The sequence below is a fragment of the Ptychodera flava genome (assembly GCF_041260155.1).
Source record: "Ptychodera flava strain L36383 chromosome 3 unlocalized genomic scaffold, AS_Pfla_20210202 Scaffold_26__1_contigs__length_13983176_pilon, whole genome shotgun sequence".
Taxonomy (NCBI): Eukaryota; Metazoa; Hemichordata; class Enteropneusta; family Ptychoderidae; genus Ptychodera; species Ptychodera flava.
In genome coordinates this window covers 6,686,909-6,706,243 of record NW_027248280.1, presented here as the reverse complement: position 1 = coordinate 6,706,243, position 19,335 = coordinate 6,686,909, and the positions used below count along the sequence as shown (strand labels likewise).

General features: G+C 38.0%; 1 protein-coding gene and 1 long non-coding RNA gene across 2 annotated transcripts in view; one reads left to right on the top strand and one right to left on the bottom strand.

Annotated features, from left to right (window-relative positions):
• Positions 1-19,335, top strand: part of LOC139125764 (guanylate-binding protein 3-like) — a 95,253-nt gene that overhangs the window by 28,682 nt on the left and 47,236 nt on the right. The gene's annotated exons all lie outside the window — the stretch shown is intronic.
• LOC139125887 (uncharacterized) lies at positions 9,466-16,403 on the bottom strand. The gene is made up of 4 exons (XR_011550398.1): positions 16,242-16,403; positions 13,716-13,832; positions 12,472-12,711; positions 9,466-9,583 (listed from the first exon to the last, which is right to left on the bottom strand). It is a non-coding gene; the product is annotated as an uncharacterized lncRNA (long non-coding RNA).

Below are 19,335 nucleotides of genomic sequence, written 5' to 3'. Positions count from 1 at the left end.
TTCAGAACCTGCGCGTCATGGCTTTTTTGTTGGGGGGGGGGGGGGGGTTGTTACATAGTGATCAGTACAGCTATCCTTGATATCCCTGTTTGCATGTCCAAAAATGCTAAACAGAAAACGGAAGTATTATGCAGCCAATGATAAATTACTAGAAATTCACTTCATGGGCAGAATCTTGCAAAATCGCTTTTTCTTGTCTGGTTAGTGAAAAACAATATCCCTGAACTAAAATATGCATGGGCTACCAGCCATTGTCACTTGGTTACCAACTTCAGAAAATGGTAACCCAAGTGGAATACCAGGGGAAAACGTTAATTTTGAGCCGTGCATTTCATGGATTTTGGTAGCCCCAGGGAAAGTTGGTAGTCTGTGGACGCGAAACTGCCGCTAATTTCGAGCCCTGACACCTATACATATGTAGTATACATACCCGTTTCCTATATTCAATCTCAGCCCAAAGATTTTAAATTTAGAAATAGGCCTAAGAGTTTTTAATCAAGATGATAAAACCATTAGAAAATTGAAAATATAGTTACATTTTTGATTTTCTTTTTGAACATGCAAATTGGTTTATTGGTTGGAGGAAACGTGCCATGGATTATAATACTTGACGATGACAGTTTTGTTTTAACATCTTCTGAAATTCTGTCATTTGTCTTGTCAGTGTGATCTGTCCATGTCGCATGCAATCATACCAGCGTATTATTTATTGGTCAACATACAAGAGATGATATGCATGTATCGACAGAGTGTCTTCACTTATCTAAAATCAGTGAACAATTCAAAAAGCAAAATGTAACTGAAAATTAATTTTAAGAGGCTTTTGGAAAGACAAGAAGGGTGCATGGAAATGAAAAAGTTACATCCCAAAAGGTTCTTGCTGATACTGATAGATTTTTTTTCTTCCACATTAGCTTGCCAGTTTTTTTTTACAGAACTCATCTAAGGCAGAATTTTTTCCCCTTGTATCTGCTGGGATTTTTTTTCTCGAAAATCTTCCAGACCCCCAGGATATCAAATGGTCAACCCCTTAGTAAAAATGTCGGGCCCGACAGACACATCTCTGCGACATTAGCCCACAGGTGTGAACATGTTAGCTGAAATTGTTAAAAACTATCAAAGGTGCCAAGTCATGCTCTGCACAGTTCGAGCAAGATTGTTTTTAAGGTGTTTCGGACACTAGTAACGATACACGACGACACTGCACAATGTGGATCATATATAGACACGCTCATGAGTAAGGCTAAAATAGCCGGTATCAACAAGCTAAATGTTAGTGATTTCGGGACTCTAATATCGATAAGACAGTACTACACTCTTAAAATATCTCGACAGCCCGGGTCTGCGAAATCCGCGATGTTTACTCGATAAATTTCGGCAATTGCGGGATTCTAATATCGATACCGGACGGTACTAGATAATTTGCATTCAATTTATGTCTCCTCACGCCGGGTCTGCGACTATTTTGATTCTAGGCCTATATGCCTTTATTGTGTATCTCGTTTACTCGCCTTGACATGCTGAGAAGTACTGGGAATCTTCAAAGTAATGACTACACGAGACGTTCAGAGTTCGCTGGTACTATAGACTTTATTTTTCGGTAGATAAGCTTGGCAGTTGCAATCGCCAAGATGCGCTTCTGCCATAATCAAAATGTCTTGGGTCCGCTGTGTTCCTCTTTCCAATGTTCGTTGAATTGTCTTATAATATGCCTTTAAACATTTTTAAGGCGTGGCTTTGACCTTATAGGTATGAATTATGGATAAAATGGTACATCCAATCATGAATACAAATCTAACAGTTAATGTTCAAACGTCACTTTTACATGTTGCAAAACCCATCATGTGAAATTCCCGTGTTCCTATTTTCATCACTTAAACATATAACACGATTGGAACTAATTTAGGATAATTGGATGGTGAAGTAAGGTCGTTTTAACCTGAAATGTAAGCTCAATTGTTTTTCTTTTTACGTTACACACTTGTTTTATGAGTAATTACAACATTCAGCTATATGGCATCTAATACTTTTGAGAAATTTGAAAAATAAGTTAAACAAATTATCCCAAATTAGTTCCAATCGTTTACAAAGGTGACAATTGCAATGTCATTTGAACTACTGGAGGAATCAATTACATCTTACATCTGTAAGGAAGCTTCAAGTATACATCAGTGTACAGCTGATACAATGTCAATACTACCAACTGGGGATGAGATCTGATTATGATCCCATGAAGCTTCAAGTATACACATAGATGTATACTTACAATTTTCTTGAAAAAAATAATGCTTTCTACGATAATATATGAATAATATCTCTGACACATTGAAATTGGTGGGATTCAAGTTGATGACCTTGCCATTTGGCACGGAGTATTAATGTGATATTCACGATGGCTTACATCTATTTGAATATATTCCAATACATTGTACAAAACACAAGAGACACACACAGATCATCCCACAATATGACAGAGACAGAAATACATGTAATGTTGTATAAAAGCATGTTAGGAACTTTTATTTACCATTAAAATATCTGTATTACATTGTAAAAGAGTGATACACAATCAACCAAGTGTTCTTACATATGCAGGCCTTGGAAAACAATAACATATATTTTACTTAATTACAAAGGTGACAATTGCAATGTCATTTGAACTACTGGAGGAATCAATTACATCTTACATCTGTAAGGAAGCTTCAAGTATACATCAGTGTACAGCTGATACAATGTCAATACTACCAACTGGGGATGAGATCTGATTATGATCCCATGTAAATCAGCATGCAGTATTGTGATAAAAGTCTTTACTGTGTAACAAGAGAATTTCACAATACACAGCTTTAATACTTGGCTGCATATTTTTACAGGCATACCAATGAGCACATAAAGCCTAGACTGATCATTGTACATAATCTGAAATATTCTGAGGAAAATGATGCATCATACCTATAGCTGCATAAAACAGGTTCACAAAGTTTTCAACACTCAAACATGTTGTTTTTAACCAACTGTACTGGGGTCCACTTGACCTATTCAAAGTATAGGTTGAAATGTTTAGGGGAAGAAGAGTTATGCCAAAAAAGTGACCTAGCGGCTGACAGAGTCCTGCTGTGGTGTGCAGAGAATAAACTATGTGTGAGACAAATGTGTTGATGAATAATGTACTTGTCGGTTTCAGTGAGTGTTTTTCCAAGAATTTTGGAAAGGTGGGACACCCTAATCCATGATGGTTAAAATAGGGGGTCACCGAGTGAGTGAAGCAAAGCAAAGTCACTGAAGGGAAAAGTACTAGGGGGCGTTTTCCAATTGATAATCAATGTCATGAATCATTCATTTCAAAACAACATGGAACTATCTTTTAATGGTTTGTGACATATTGGTATCATTAAAGTTTTTATTTGTAAGCAAGCGTAATGGCAGCTGATAAAGCTCAGCTGTGTTATGTAGAGACTACCTATTTTGACACTTATGATGAAGAGGGTGGAAATCTTTGATAGCTCATTTAAGGACAGCTGTAAAAATACACAATGTCACAATAAGATCATCAGTAAGAACATGTCTGCCAAATATAAAGCTATCAGATGAGCAGTTTTTGAGAAACAAAGTTTTTCACAAAAAATGGCAAAAACGGCCCCAAATAATACATGTTTGAGTCATGGCTAAGGACATGAAAAATTGTAACAAAATGGTCGCCATGCGGCAATATTGGATCATATTGTAACACAAATTGATGTGCATATGTGTGATATAGGTCAATGTCCTTGTACCAACTTTGAATAAAATTGATGTTGAAAGTGCCCGATTTTTGGCTCCGTACATGAAATAATTATAATCAAAGTGAGACTTGAGTGGACACCGTGGGTCATCAGTATGTATTAGGGAGATGGTGCAGTGGCAAAGAATGTGAAATTTTCAGAAGAGTTACTTTCAGAATGTGCTTAGGAATACAATTCAGAATAACATTCAGACACTCACTAGTGAGATAATATTCTGTATATTCCAGAAGAGTCCTTTCAGAATGTGCTTTAGAATACAATTCAGAATAATATTCAGACACTCACTATGTGAGATAATATTCTGTATATTCTAGAAGTAACAAGTCATTGACAATGACATAGTCCCCACTTGTAATAGGAGTATTAGTCTTGATGGGGCAGGGAAATGAGGTCATTAAGAAGTATCACTGGAGTGTATATGTTCAGATCTACGGACACATAGGTCTATGTCATTGTTCCCATTTTGAAACAAGAGGCATGTCTAAGTTATGGTTCTAAATCGGGAAAAAAGATCAGACCTCCAGCTGTATTGGCCTGCCAAGAAATACATATGTGCATAATAAATGAGGTACAAGATGTGACATCTTAAGGTCTACTATCCTATCAAAATTGAAGCGTAAAGAACTTGTGGTTACTGAGTTATGCATATATATGCATATTCAAGGTCAAAGGTCATCAAGGTCACGTGACATTTTGCGAAAAAAAACCATTGTATTGCTAATTAATCCATATATGCCAAAATTCAGACCTCTAGCTCTATTGGCTTGCCCACAATTATATATGGGCATAATTAATGAGGTAAAGCATGTGTTGTCATAAGGTCTCCCATCCTACTAAATATAAAGGACATAGCACTTGTGGTTACTTATTTATTGACATAATCGTGTATTTTAGGTAAAAGGTTATCGAGGACACATGACATTTTGTCAAAAAATTTCTATCCTATAGTCTGTCCCTATATACTAAAAATCATACATTTACCTCTATTGGCTTGCTCAAAATTAGATATGCACATAATTAATGAGGTACAATATGTGGCGTCATAAGGTGTCCCATCATACCAAATATGAAGGGTGTAGCACTTGTGGTTCCTGAGTTATGGACAAATATGTATATTTGAGGTCAAAGGTCATTGAGGTCACGTGACATTTTTTCAAAAAAATTGTATTGCTAAGTTATCCCTACATACCAAAAATCAGACCTCTAGCTCTATTGGCTCGCTCAAAATTAGATATGTGCATAATTAACGAGGAACAATATGTGGCGTCATAAGGTGTCCCATCATACCATATATGAAAGGTTTAGCACTTGTGGTTACCGAGTTATGGACAAATATGTATATTTGAGGTCAAAGGTCACGTGACATTTTGTCAAAGCGTATGAGATATCTGCATGAACGGATGGACTCACATGGATGGACTAACGGACTGACATGACCCAATCTATGAGCCCCCTGGACTTTATCTGTGGGGACTAAAAACTGTGTCACTGCATCCTTTTTGCAATATGAATACGATGAGAAACTAAATTTTTATTTTTCTTGGCCTTATACATGGGAGTCTATGGACTGCCTTATACATGGGAGTCTATGGACTGCCTTATACATGGGAGTCTATGGACTGCCTTATACATGGGAGTCTATGGACTTCCTTATAAATGGGAGTCTATGGACTGCCTTATACATGGGAGTCTATGGACTGCCTTAAACATGGGAGTCTATGGACTGCCTTATACATGGGAGTCTATGGAGGTGAAAACTAAAAAGTCCTCTAACACGGCCAAATTTGATCGCATTGTGAAACAAATCAACGTGCATCTGTATGAGGTAGAGTACTATCCTTTTACCAAGTTTGAACGAAATCGCTCCAGGCGTCTCTGAGATATCTGCGTGAACGAAAAAAGTCATAAAATATGCAAATGAGCAATTAATTAATAAGCCACACCCACCAAAATCTAATCAGATCTAAGTCTCATCATGATAATACCAAATACCAAATTGCATGACATTGGACCTAAGGGTTCTTAAGTTATGAGTGGAACAAAATCTGTCTACGGACGGACGGACGGACGGACAGATGGACGGACAGACGGACGGACAGACGGACACACACACAGACATTGTGGCGACATAGGACACCTTTGGTGCTTCGCACAACGGTGTCCAATAACAAAATGGCTGTCATGCCGGCATATTGGATCATTTCGTGAAACAAATTGACGTGCATATGTATGATATAGGTCAATGTCCTTGTACCAACTTTGAATAAAATCGGTTGAGATGTGCCTGAGTTATGGCTCTGCACATAAAAAAATCGTAACAAAATGGCCGCATGGCAGCCATATTGGATCATATCACAAAACAAATCAATTTGCATATGTATGATTATGAAGTAATCCTTGTACCAAGTGTGAGTGAAATCGCTCCAGGCATCTCTGAGATATCTGCGTGAATGGACGCACGCATGCATGGACAGACGGATGCACGGACATGGCCAAACCTATAAGTCCCCCGGACGGTGTCCATGGGGACTAAAAAAATGACAAGAATTGCCTCAAATACAAATTTGCATATTTCACTAAAATTTGAACAATTAACCTAACTGAGGTCACCCCAAGTGAAATGCATATAAAATTTTAAAGCAATCAGATAAGCAACTTCAGAGAAATAGATTTTGTGACCAAAAACAGCAAAAAAATACCTAAAATATAGAAATATGCAAATTCTGCACGAGTATCAAATTTCAAAGCAACCAGACAATTTATGTGATTTCAGAGAAGAGCGCAATTGTGATGGATGACGGACGGACGGATGATGGACGGAGGGAGAGATGGGCAATGACGTAAAATCAGCCCATTTGATAAGCTCCGCATTGCTGACAGCAGAGCTAAAAGGCTGACAAACAACAATACATATCCACTCATTAGATTAGCTCTGCTTTGCTGATAGTGAAGCTTAAAAGCAAATTCACCCCCAAAATGCTAAAAGTTGACGGATGACCAACAACAACACACACCTACCAGGGTACACAAGATAGGCTCATTCACACTAACTGCAGAGCTAAAATAGAAAACAGTTTGATTCCCTGTCTGTTCTTTTAAAGTTATATCCATTAGAATACAAATAAACAAGTGATGATTACATATATAAATCTCTATTTTCATAAGCTTGTCTGACTGCTAAAGGTGAATTTTGTTGAAATATTTTCACTTATTGCAACATACACCTTCGAGAAAATGGGACAGGCAACTGCTGTGGTTTCTTTGTGTAATCTTAGTAATATTGAAATATATTAAGTTTATTTGCCAAGCGGTCCCAACAACAATACTTGGTACTTAACATTGAATCTCATGAACGATCAAACTGATGTTCTGAATATGTACACTTTGCTCTGGCATAGCGCGTTGCGAGTAATGAGGGTCGATGATTGCAAGCAATAGTTTTTATCTCCAAAGCCAACTTCAGATGTAGTTTTGAGCTTTTTTTCTTGATAATGGAATGTGACTTGGTGTGCTGTATTCATAAGTTAGTCCCATTTGCAATAATCTGCAACATTCTCTGTATCCTTTTGTCCACAAGTTGACATTGCCTGAAATCCATATCGCACAAGCTTGAAGATATATCTCCTAGGGAGCCATCATTAGTTACAGCCTGGGGGTCAGATGAATGTGAAGGGGTCATATTGAAAGCTATAAGGGGGTTATTCAAAATGTTGAGAGAAAGAAGGGGGGGTTATTCAATTTTTGGTGCAAATGTATTGAAACACCTCTCAGATTGCCTACTTCACACATCAATTTCTACAAATTTTTACTCAGTAAAATTACACATTGAAAATACCTCTTAGATATTACACCAAACTGCACCAATGCACACTACAATTTCTCAAACTTTTCCATGCAAGGGAGGGGAGCAAGCCAAGCGGACACTTTCCCATCAGCCCTGCATGTTCTTCAATCTGTACTTTCAAAGTCTACCCTGTCGGTATCCTAGTGAGGACCCTGTTATGATACCCATACATACAACAAAACTGTATGTGGTTGTATACTGGTTATAGTGTAACCTTTGACATCTATGTTTTGTTGTGACTTTGAATTTCATTTTGTTGGTTTCACCTTGTTCAACCGTCATGAGATAACCAATGATTATCTCGCAGGGTACACAAGGATTTGAATGGTCTTTCCTCTTGCTGTATTTATGTAAATTGTAGAAATACATGTATTGAAATTTAACTTTTCAAAATTGAGTGTGGGGGTCAGTCAAAATTCCATGTAAGGGAGGGGGGGGGGGTTACTCAAATTCATCATGGTTTGGGGGGTACTCAAAATTTAGAGTTTCCGACGAAATTCCTCCAACATCTCCTCTCCGACCTGTACTCCGTAAATAATGACAGCTCCCCATGAAATTTGGGCTCCAATAGCTGTAATTTTTGATGAATTTTTCACAATTTCTTTTGATATCAACTCCAGTTTTTTGTTCTTCTTCTGGAAGCTCATTGGGAAACAAAGTGTATCATACATGTGCACATTGCAATGTTATTGACAAGTATATGTAAATCTGGGTCCTGATTGACATGTACACCCTCTGGAGCAGAAAAAGAAGTTATAATGGAATGTTTATAAACAATCATCACAAGTGACAACTAGCTACAGGTCCGTTACTATACTACAGAGATCACCATGATACTGAGGGGAGGCATGAAATAATAATTGTCTTTTCTCAGTGCTCTGAAAGTTGAATTATATATCCAGGTATATAATTATATACCTTCAACAGTTCTGTACTGATGATGCTTAGTATTGAGGGTTTTGTCTGTTAAGTTGGCCACTCTTTATCTGTGGTAGGTGCTATGGTTTAGGAGCCTCTGATCCTAACATACACAAATCTGTGTGCTGAGCAGTGTAAGGGTGCACGTCTCTCCACCATACTGACTAATAGGAAATCCTCTACCAAATGGAGGTGCAATCCCACTGTCTTCATCTTGAGACAACTGTCCCTGGTGGTTGGTTCCTTTCTTTGAATGGTAAAATGCTGCCTTATAGTCGGTTTGGATTTATCCTGCTTCCTCTTCTGCATGGATATACACACCTGTTCCCTAACATAGTAATAATAATAAACTCATGGAAGATAATCATGGACAAATCATGGAAGATAATAATTTCTCTTCACAAAAAGTTAGTTTATTTGTGTGTCACATATCCAAGAATTCTTGTGTAAAGGACCAATAAATTTATTTTTCTCTCCGCTATATGCATGTTTCTCTAACCTAGACATCTAAACCATACTTTTTCCTTCTTGCTCATGTCATATGTAATACAATGTAGATTGGCAACAACCAATGTCCTGCACAGTTTAAGAATGAGGATTGCTGTCACATGCATGTTGTGTATAATTCAGGATGAATTAGTGTAAAACTGATGTACCTACATAGTTGCAGCTGGCAATGTCAATTAAAATACAGAAATGTATCACTAATATTTTTGTGAACCTGTGATTCTAAATAGTATTCTTGTAATTGTAAACATGCTAGACATGTGTATAGCTATAAAGACAACTAACATAAAACACTTTGTGCAAGTTACAAGATACCAGTTCCAGCACATCTTTGCAACAGCCACTTGTGTATATATACTGTGGTGCAAGGACTAAAATGGAAATTTACCTGTTGTTTGATCATTTCCATTCATCTTCGTAATAATGTCATGATCCAAGTCCAATCCCAAGCCCTCCACTTTGTCTTTAATGCTCTTTGTCAAGGTCAATGGTATTTCTCATCCTTGATATTGCGCAGCATGCACTGCTGATCCTGAATTGTAAACACATAGACTCGTGATTACTTATAACTCTTTAAATAACAATGATAACCGGAATGATTAAAATACTTTGGTGATGGGATGTACTACAATGAATTGCAAACACTCTGTATGTCCTTAACCCTAATGATGATAAGCATTAGACACATGTAAACATTCTAAATCACGTGTGCATACCAGATGTATTCTCTCATTGGAATATACTTCATCATAACAGTTTTATGGATCCTACGAATGAAGCTACATGTATTGAATGTCTAGTCATGTGCATTTATCATATCATCTGCATTTCACTAGGCAATTCATAGAGTGCCAAGTGGCAAGAAAATTTTTTAGCAAATTCAGCTAAATAAGAGAAAATAACTTTACCAAAAATGTGTAAGCAATGATTATCACAACAAAGTTATTGATTAAATAGTATGGTAGAGGTGTAATACATTTGATCTACTCAAGAGGGTATTTTAAAAAAGGACTACAAATGTGTATGACAACAGCAGTGTTTCCGCTGCCATTCGCAAGAGCGTGAAATGGCAAATGAAATGTCTGCAGATTGGGAAATATTTTTCAACTATCCTTCGCCAAACTGGTCTGTGCTATTTTTCAGGGGGCTGATCGAGAGTGCAGTTAAAGCCGCACTTTTCAATCCCAGGTTCTCGCATTAGTGGAGTTCTTCTCCCAGTCAACACTTGGCCAGTACGATGTTTGATTTCTATAACATTAATTACACAAACTGATCTCAACCTTTTATCACCTTTTGCTAATCCTGCAAACAGAGTTTATACAAGCGTTTGATTGACGGTCAGTTTAAATCGCCAACAGTCACAACAAACACTCAATTCCTAAAAAATTGTCTTCTAGTCGCGTTAGACTTTTAATATAACCACAGAGTCCGATCGGCAGCAACTTCACGCTGACCGCTTGGCAGTCTGTCTGCCTTCTTGTGGCCGGGGAAAACTAAAAAGTGGCATTTTCTGGAGCGTGTAACCTTGTGTTGACTGTTTGGTGTCCACTAACACAATGAACGCTGCTATAGCTTTGCGTCCTTTTAAAGGGAGGCTCCACCTTTAAAAGGCAGAGAGATTTTTCAACATCCCTGGGTTGTCATTCTTTCGTTGCTTTAGTGTGTAGTCTCAGAAAACTATTATAATCAGTAACTTATGAAGTTATATGCCATGCTTTCAGATGGCTGCATGCAATGACCTTGTTATTTTATGACAAGTGCTTTGTAAACAATGCTTTAACATAGTCAGGAAATACTGATTGCAGTATATTTTCAAAAACTAAGCAGACAACAGCAGCCAATGACAGCAAGGGTGGTGAATAAAATGAAACCAGTGTTTCAAAAACGTCACCGTAGGACACTACTGCAGCAAACTCAGAGGCAGCTATTAATGAGCACAGTGTGGTAAACTGTCAATTGGATGACGTCCTGAGCCAAACTTCATGCAAATGTTATAACCTATGCAAATACAATGACCCAGGCCTATCCACAAAACAATTACTCAGCATCGCAGGGTGACTCTGGACTATCCAGAATACACATACAGGTACCTGCTATGGAAGATGACCCAGGCCTATCCTGAATACAATACAGGTACACATTTTGAAAATGACCTGGGCCTATCCTGAATACGATACAGGTACAGACTGTTTGTATTAATGATAGGCCTTAGTCATCTCCCATTTTGTATTCTATATAGGCCAGCTGATTCATCATACATGTACATACTGTGTGCATGTATGTGTATTGGCTTAGGCCATCCTCCATTGCATATATTATGTGTATTGTGGATATATGTCTGTGCCATCTTCCATACCATGTGAATGCATTTGGATTGAGGATAGGCCGGGTTATCTTCCATACTGTGTACATGTATTTGTGGATATAGGCTGGGGTCACCTCCTGCCATGATGTGTACACGTACTGAGTAACACTGTATTGTGGATAGGCATTGGTCATAATATTTGCATGAAGATATGCCCAGGATGTTGTCCTGTTGAATGTTTACTACGCTGAACAACAAGCAGCACACTGCGACATGCTAAGTCGTGTTCGAGTACAATTAAGCAAAAAAGATAATTGCACAGGTTGTCCGCAGAGTTGCAGGGTAGTAGTAGTTACAAAAAAGAAAGTGTACCAGGAATAGTTTGTTGAATTTCCATGACTAGTGTTTTAATAAGAGAAGAGTCAGCTTTTTTTTTTCTGTAAGACATATAAAGTGGCCAGACAGGATATTTTAAAGTACATGTATACACCCAGTTTGATTTTGAAACTATTAAGCATTTACTGCTTGGAGTACACCTTCTTTAAGTGAACAGTTGGTTTAATAATCAGACTCTGTGATTGGAGAACTGAAAGCACTTGATGATTGAGGCAGAAGCTATGGATCTTTCAAAGGAAACATCTTGAAGTTACCCTGTCAATGATGCAATACTTGTAATACATCTTGATACATTTACAAAAGTGCAAAATTAAGTCACATAAGTGTGTGGCACACAGGAAATAAAATTTGTTGTGAATGTTATTAAGAAAGCAGTTTGTTCCATAAAAAATAGTTGTTTATTTTCATTGCCACTAATTATCAGTCGGTCAGGATGAGTCCTACTTAAATTTTTAAATCACAAATGTCCAATGGACTGGTAATGTATTACCTTGAATAGAAATGATTATTGGACCAGTTTATGTCATCTTGCCACTGTAGCAACTGATAGGACCCACCTGAGTATATATATACAACTGTCAGTTGGATAAAAATCATAAATGCAATTACATGTAATTTTGATGGCTATAGTTCTGGCTAATCAATTTTGGTCTCAATTAGCCAGAATGGTTTAAGGGAAAATTTACCCAGTGGAAACACTGAACAGTGTAAGTACAAACCTGTGCCACAGCAAGGACCCATTGTCTTAGGAAAATAAATATATTGATGAAAGATTCCCTCAATTCCACAGGTTTTTGCTCTGCATTGATGACAACACCATCATCTCTGTTCAGTGTTGGCTCTCTGCATAGCCACACACTGTGTATATGCTTTGCAATGGAGGATGGTATTGTCACTATGTTGCTTTTCACCTGGTTGTCATTGCCCAGTATGCACTGCCTCAGCAAGGGATCTTGAATCTGATTGGGTGAAAAGAAACATTAACTTGAATCATGCAATGTAAATATTATCTCCTGCAAATTGCTGACATTAGTTTACATCAGTTCATTCTAAAACATGGCTTTTTATATGCAAGATAAGACAACTTGATTGTTTATGACTTCTGTAATTTTAATAAACCTTCCATCACTGGTATAACTTTGCCCTAAACCCATTGTAATCACTGGTGATTGTGGACCTTTTTAAAGGAAACAGGTACATAATGTAGGTCAAGACGTGTATTCAAGCAAGTAGCAATATCTTTATATATTTATTTCAAAGAAAGACCAACAGGAACAAGTCACATTAACAGGCTCCATAAAATAAACATAATAATATATATGAATGCATGAAGTACAATAAACAATAAACAACAAACAACAAACTATATGAAACCATTAAAAATGTACAAATTTAAGCATGGCATTCTGACCAAGCATCTGAAACTTTGACAAGATAAAGTGTTGTCAATGGCAGGGTTGGAAATGCACGATTCATTTAAAGTAGCCATACATCTTTGAAGAGCCAAGTACCTAAAAACATCGAGTTTTATACTGCGAGTTCTTGTACATGTAGTTTACTGAGAAACATCAAAATTAATATGAAACATGATTGGGACAATCATACATATTATTCACATATTGTATAAAAATATAAATAATCTCCAATGATAAAGAGGCTAAAGGTTAAAACGCTTGCAGAATTATCCATTATTATTTCAGCTGTAAGGATGCTATGTTTGAAACAGAAGAACTTCATGAATTTCATTTGCACTTGCTCTATTTTGTCCTGTTGAATTTTTGCCAAGGAGATCACACTACAGACGCATATTCTGAAATACTACATGTATTAAAGTTACGTAGAGAGCATTGAGGGAGTTGATGTTGAAGAAAGTATTACAATTCCGCCAAATAAAACCGAGCATGTGAAAAGCTTAACTGATAACGAACGAGACATGTGCAGGAAATTGAAAATCAAATCTTACCTGATGAAGGATTTTGTCAAAGAGCAGTTATCAATCTTTTGATTCTTGTTCCTTCTAAGTTTCACATACATGTACCTCTGAGGCTTTACGACCAGGTTACGCGAGGTATACTAACAGCTGTAGGCAAATGTCAACGAATACAATGAATTAGAATCTTGCAGATAGTCCTATTTCTCACCGTCTGTACAATGGATACTCAACTTTCTAATCATAGAAGCTATGATATATGGGTCAAAAGATCAGTAAAATCATACACTCATTCATTATGTATTACCATGCTATAGACATCTCATTTAATTGGTGGAGCAGAACCATGTGACTGACCACAAATACACATTATGTAATGGTTTGTTTTGATGTCCATGAATATAAATAATGCTGCTAACATTGTGACTTTTCATCAAAAATGTAAATTGTCAATTGTACAAAGATCATAATCAATCACAAAAACAAAATGAAGCACTTGTGGCCCAAGTTATACATTTTTTTAAAATCTCCAGATTTGACAAATTTTAGGGTGGCCATGACTGTGCATTGCTTATTACATGCCTTGATGTGAGTGCAAATTAATGAATTGATTTGAAAAGGAACATCCGGGGAGTTAGGGGGTCGGTGAACGATGTACTGACTGGTTTCCATGGTTACCAAGGCCAGTGAAGCCCTACAATGTTTTCGACATCTAAGTAGACCCTGAATGATAGATGTAAAATATACATGTGCACACTTCTATTTTGACCTTCGTTAAAATCCGTTTGATGCTGGTCAATAATGGTAAAACTGTTTGAAAATGTCCAGCATATAACTAAATGTCATACAGCATTTATAACCAGAGGCATGTAATAAAAATATTGTTGCCTGAATACATGGGTTATGTGCCATCCTGGTGTCTGGCAAATTGTCACCTGTTCTCTGGCACATAAACCCATGTATTCAGGCAATATTGCACAAGTTCTGGGGCTCCGTTGTCTTTCACATGGGAAATTTTTGTAAATCTTGATGATTTTCTAGGGTTTGTTGGTAATATCATGGAAATAACAGGCTCTGCCCCGACCATTAACGTTTATCTATAGGCTTGGCAAGACTGAAAGCCAAAATAAGCTTGCTCGCTAAGCCTTGTAAATTCTTGACTTTCCTCTCGCCCTTGGCCATAAATGAATAATAATGGTCAGAGCATCACCCATTATTTCTATAACATTAATTACATTAATCATTAATTAATATTGTTAAAATATCTGTGATAAGGGCATTTATGTACAAGAAATTAAATTTTTGAATTTCACCAAATGCACTACATGGATTATATGTGGCCTCTGTTCATTTACCTGCCAGCCTTTCCCCTGAACCGGAAGTTTACAAGGTCCCGTTCGATTGATTTCCCTGAACGCTACATGTAAACAATAATTGTAGAGCGGACTTTCAGACCTTCAGAATGAAAATGATTATCAAATCTGTGACTCCATGAAAGTTAAATATGCAATAATTTGCAAAGTTAAATATTAACTATGCACACACCGGAGTTTTTATACACCAGTTTAGCATGGAGCCAGAAATGGTATTTGTTCCTAGCTCCATGAGTGTAGGTAAGGAAACTGTGAACACACACTCATGCTTACGATCCATGATACTGTACAGCATGTAAACCATTTTACTTGAAAAATTTCGTCAGTGCATGCACTGTCCGAACATAAAGCATACGGGCTCGGCACAGCTGCTTCCGATCCCGTGAGAACAAGCTTGATCTCACCATGGAGGTAATCTCTCCTTCTACCTCCATGATTCACAGTGTGACCTCTATCCGTATGATACCTCCTGGCCGCTGATGCCATATCGTTTTAATCAAACATCTCTGTACAGTACACTGAATCGCCAGCGTATGTAATGCAATTCAGCTCCCGTACGTATGTACGTGTACGTGTTCCACATATGAAAAAAATCTAAGACACGAACACGAAAAAAGAACGTGTGTGACTAAGCAAGTACACTACGTAGCCCTGCGTACAGGTCTGTATTCCCGGCGTTACGGCCTCCGCCACGCCTGAGACCTGTACGCACGGCGATACTTATACAGTGAATCATCAGGTTACCTCAGCTGACGAAAGGGGTAAAACCCCCAGCTCTGCGTGGCAGCAGGGCAATGTTTTACCGGCGTTATAAGGCGGGAGGCCGTATAACCCCGGTAAAACACAGTCCTGCCACGCACAGCTAATATACCCATGCCGTGAATAACCTGCGGTTTCGTGCAACGTTCACTCTTTCGATCCTCGGCGGTTCTAGCGTATGACCATATGTTGACACAACTGTCACACCACATATGATCGACTATACACCGAAATCAGTGCAATGAATATATCAAATTCAGTCAATTCGAGTATAATATGATCGAGCGTACCTCTGCGTGGCAGGGCTGTGAGTCAGTGTGTTCACCGTCCCTCCACCCACGAGGGACGGTGGTGTGTTGACACAGTCGACTCGTGGCACGCACGCACAGCTACTAACATATTTTAATTGCAGTACAGAAGTACTTACGTGGGAGGATGGACTTCACAACTCGAGCAAATAAGTTATCATCAGAGCTGTTACCCTACAACGGTGAGACTTGGCTTGAGTACGATGTAGCCTATACGGCGCCGCGTTGAGTTAACTTTCGCCGAGGCCAAGGGTTTCATTCTGCATCCACAGTACCGGTCACCGCGCGACCGTGTGCGGTCAGCGAAACATAGGTCCGCTTTACACATGTATATCCTTCCATGACAAGCAATCAAGTACGCCATTCTCAGCTTTATTTCGACAATACGTCAACGAAACTGAATGTTCAAATTTTACAGAATGCTTTATACAATACAAACCAACACTTCTAACACATTAAGCTTTCAATTGTAGTGTTAATTTACTTCGCTACACTTCGCGACACTTGTTCTCATTTGCATACAACTTTGTATATCGCTTCTTGCAATAGATGAGTTTTGTAACGATGTACATTCGGACGATTAATCGAGAAATATCCTGGCGTACACACACATAAGTTTTATTAGTATTCGATAATGATGCTGCGTTTTATCAAGATTTCTGATTCGTTTTGGTGTGCGTGGGACTTTGCTGTGATTAGTCTATTACTGCTACCCTGCAGCAGAGCACGCATCTGACCTTAAGGCTATTTTTCGCGAATATTCGTAATCACGTGACATTTAACAAAGAAGTGATTTGCATACACCTGGTTAAGTTCACAAATAGGTCACCTCAGTGCATTACCGAATCGTTTTGGCGGGATATCATCGGTGAGCGGACTCGGCTGGCTACCATCGACATTTTTGACAACCGTCGGCCCCTCAGAGCGAAATCTTAAAAGTAGGTTTGCGTTATGTATTTCAGTAGTTAAGTAGAACGTTAATCAAAACATTTTGTTCAGAGATGCATGGTCATGTCAAAACAGATTATAGTGACGTTTTGAGTTACTATTGGGAATCTGAAATACAGTATTAATATTGATGAAGTGAAACATCTTGCTACTGATCGTAAACTCGAGGTCATTTGTCCAATGTGAACAAGTGTCCAAGTCATACCGAGCAGCACCTCCCCTGTGTTTGGTTCTGTGATAGTGAATGACAAATCAGAAATACTGCTTTCTTGGAGGATGGACTGTCATTGTGAAATCAAAAGTAAAGCAAAGATATATAATGATTTGCTCGTCTGGTTTTGTGTGTCTGTAAACAACTGTTAAAAAAGTAAGTGTAGAATTCATAAGACTGGCAGGACACGTGCCGCCGCAATTTGTCAATGGCGGACGCATATACACTATGCTTAACAGGTTTGCATAATTATCTAGAGCGTGCGCCCTCATAATTCGATTGCGAGTTATCCACTGTGTCCTGTCACACTTTGTCCGAAAATTTGGAATCTTGTGTGACCTAGGTTTCAATAATTATACATCACCATTTCGCAGCGTTGTCCAGTTACTGGTCTTGTTGGCAGACACGTCATGTCATAGGTGTGTTTGTCAAGCGTGATGCCAATAATGTTGACGTAAGCAATTTTGAAGAGGGCCACGAGGTATCCTAAATTCGTCCTTTGCTTCATGGACAATTTAGAAACCGTCTGCAGTTACTTTGAAATACTTATTATCTGAGAATGACACCTACAAGTGTCAGGTTCTTGTACGGGAGGTTCCTCGATGTTTATCGTTTCCGCTTTCGTTTTCTTCTGATGCCTTCTAATTCATAGAATTCACCAACTTTTTCAGGAATGCGTCGAAAACTCAATTCTCGACTAACTCCAATCGGTTCACTGCAACTGTGAAAATATCTCAGAGGTATGGTATATAGCGACAAAGCAGTGTGTCCAACGTTATTTTACCTATCGTGAATTCGGCCAACTCATACATTCTTTTTGCCATGTAACACAGCCAACCAGCCAGTAACTCCCTCTGTCAGGATGTAAGATTAACCTTCTGTGATACTGTGCTTGTCACCTTTTGCTCAGGTCATGCTCTTTCAAAATGTTTACTGATAAATTAGGTGGAATCGTCAATTATAAATTTATTATCAGAAGTAGGAGACAAGGTATATAATGCCCTGCGATTCTATCCACAAAACGAAAGTGCAAAGCTGTCAAAACAGCGTCCATGGATGAGTCTTCAGAAATTTCGAAATGGTCGCCATCCTCATATAAGCCTAGGAGTACAAGTTAAACTTCAATTTTCGCAAAAGTAAGACCACGAAAACTTATACACTCTAAGAGCTTCAACATGGACCCAAACAAGCAGTAGAAAGAAGCAGAATTGCCAAAATTAGAGAGTCCGACGAGCATTCTGCCTTAAAATCGAATAGTGAACACGACTTATTGAAATATCTACATTGTGTTTAATTGGCTAAATAATGCATATGTGATGTTTATGTACACGACAACTGCCAACACTTACTGTCGTGTGCGTAGCGGTCTCATGGAGCGCCCTCAGCTCTGCAAAGAGTGAAACCTTATACTGTTTCTTAAAATATTGAATGAATACGAATACAAGTTGCATTAATGCAAGCCATTCCGGAATATTTGAAGTCATATATTTACAAAAATAACTTTAGTTGAACAGCAACATAACAGAAATATTGGCGCGATTGCAGAGTAGGAAGATACAAGCACACTTGTCATTTTTATCTTTGTGTGCATGTATGTTCTACTTTCGTCCGTGTAAAGACTGGGTTTTTTTCAAATATTTGATGATGTCATATTTACTAGTGGAATTATTCAGATCTATATTTGTTAAAACGGCTTGTTAATATATTACTCGGGTTAATTAATTTTCGTTGTTGAGTATTTATACAGTGTTCTTTCTGTAAAACTATAACGTCATATCATTTCGTCATATTTACTGGCATGCCGCATCCGTATGATTTACTTTGCAAACAAACGGCCGTAGATCGACTTATTTTCTCTGCATTGGTTTAGGTTGAAAGCAATGTGCTATAAGTTTACTCAATATTATTATAGATATGGTGACAGACTCCTATTGCATAAATGCACAAAATGGTGGGTGAGTTTACAAAAAGAAGGACGAAGATTTTTTAAGCAAGTGGTTGCTGCAATTCATACACCTGGACGATTTGTCTTGACAAGTCTTTCTACCGAGTTA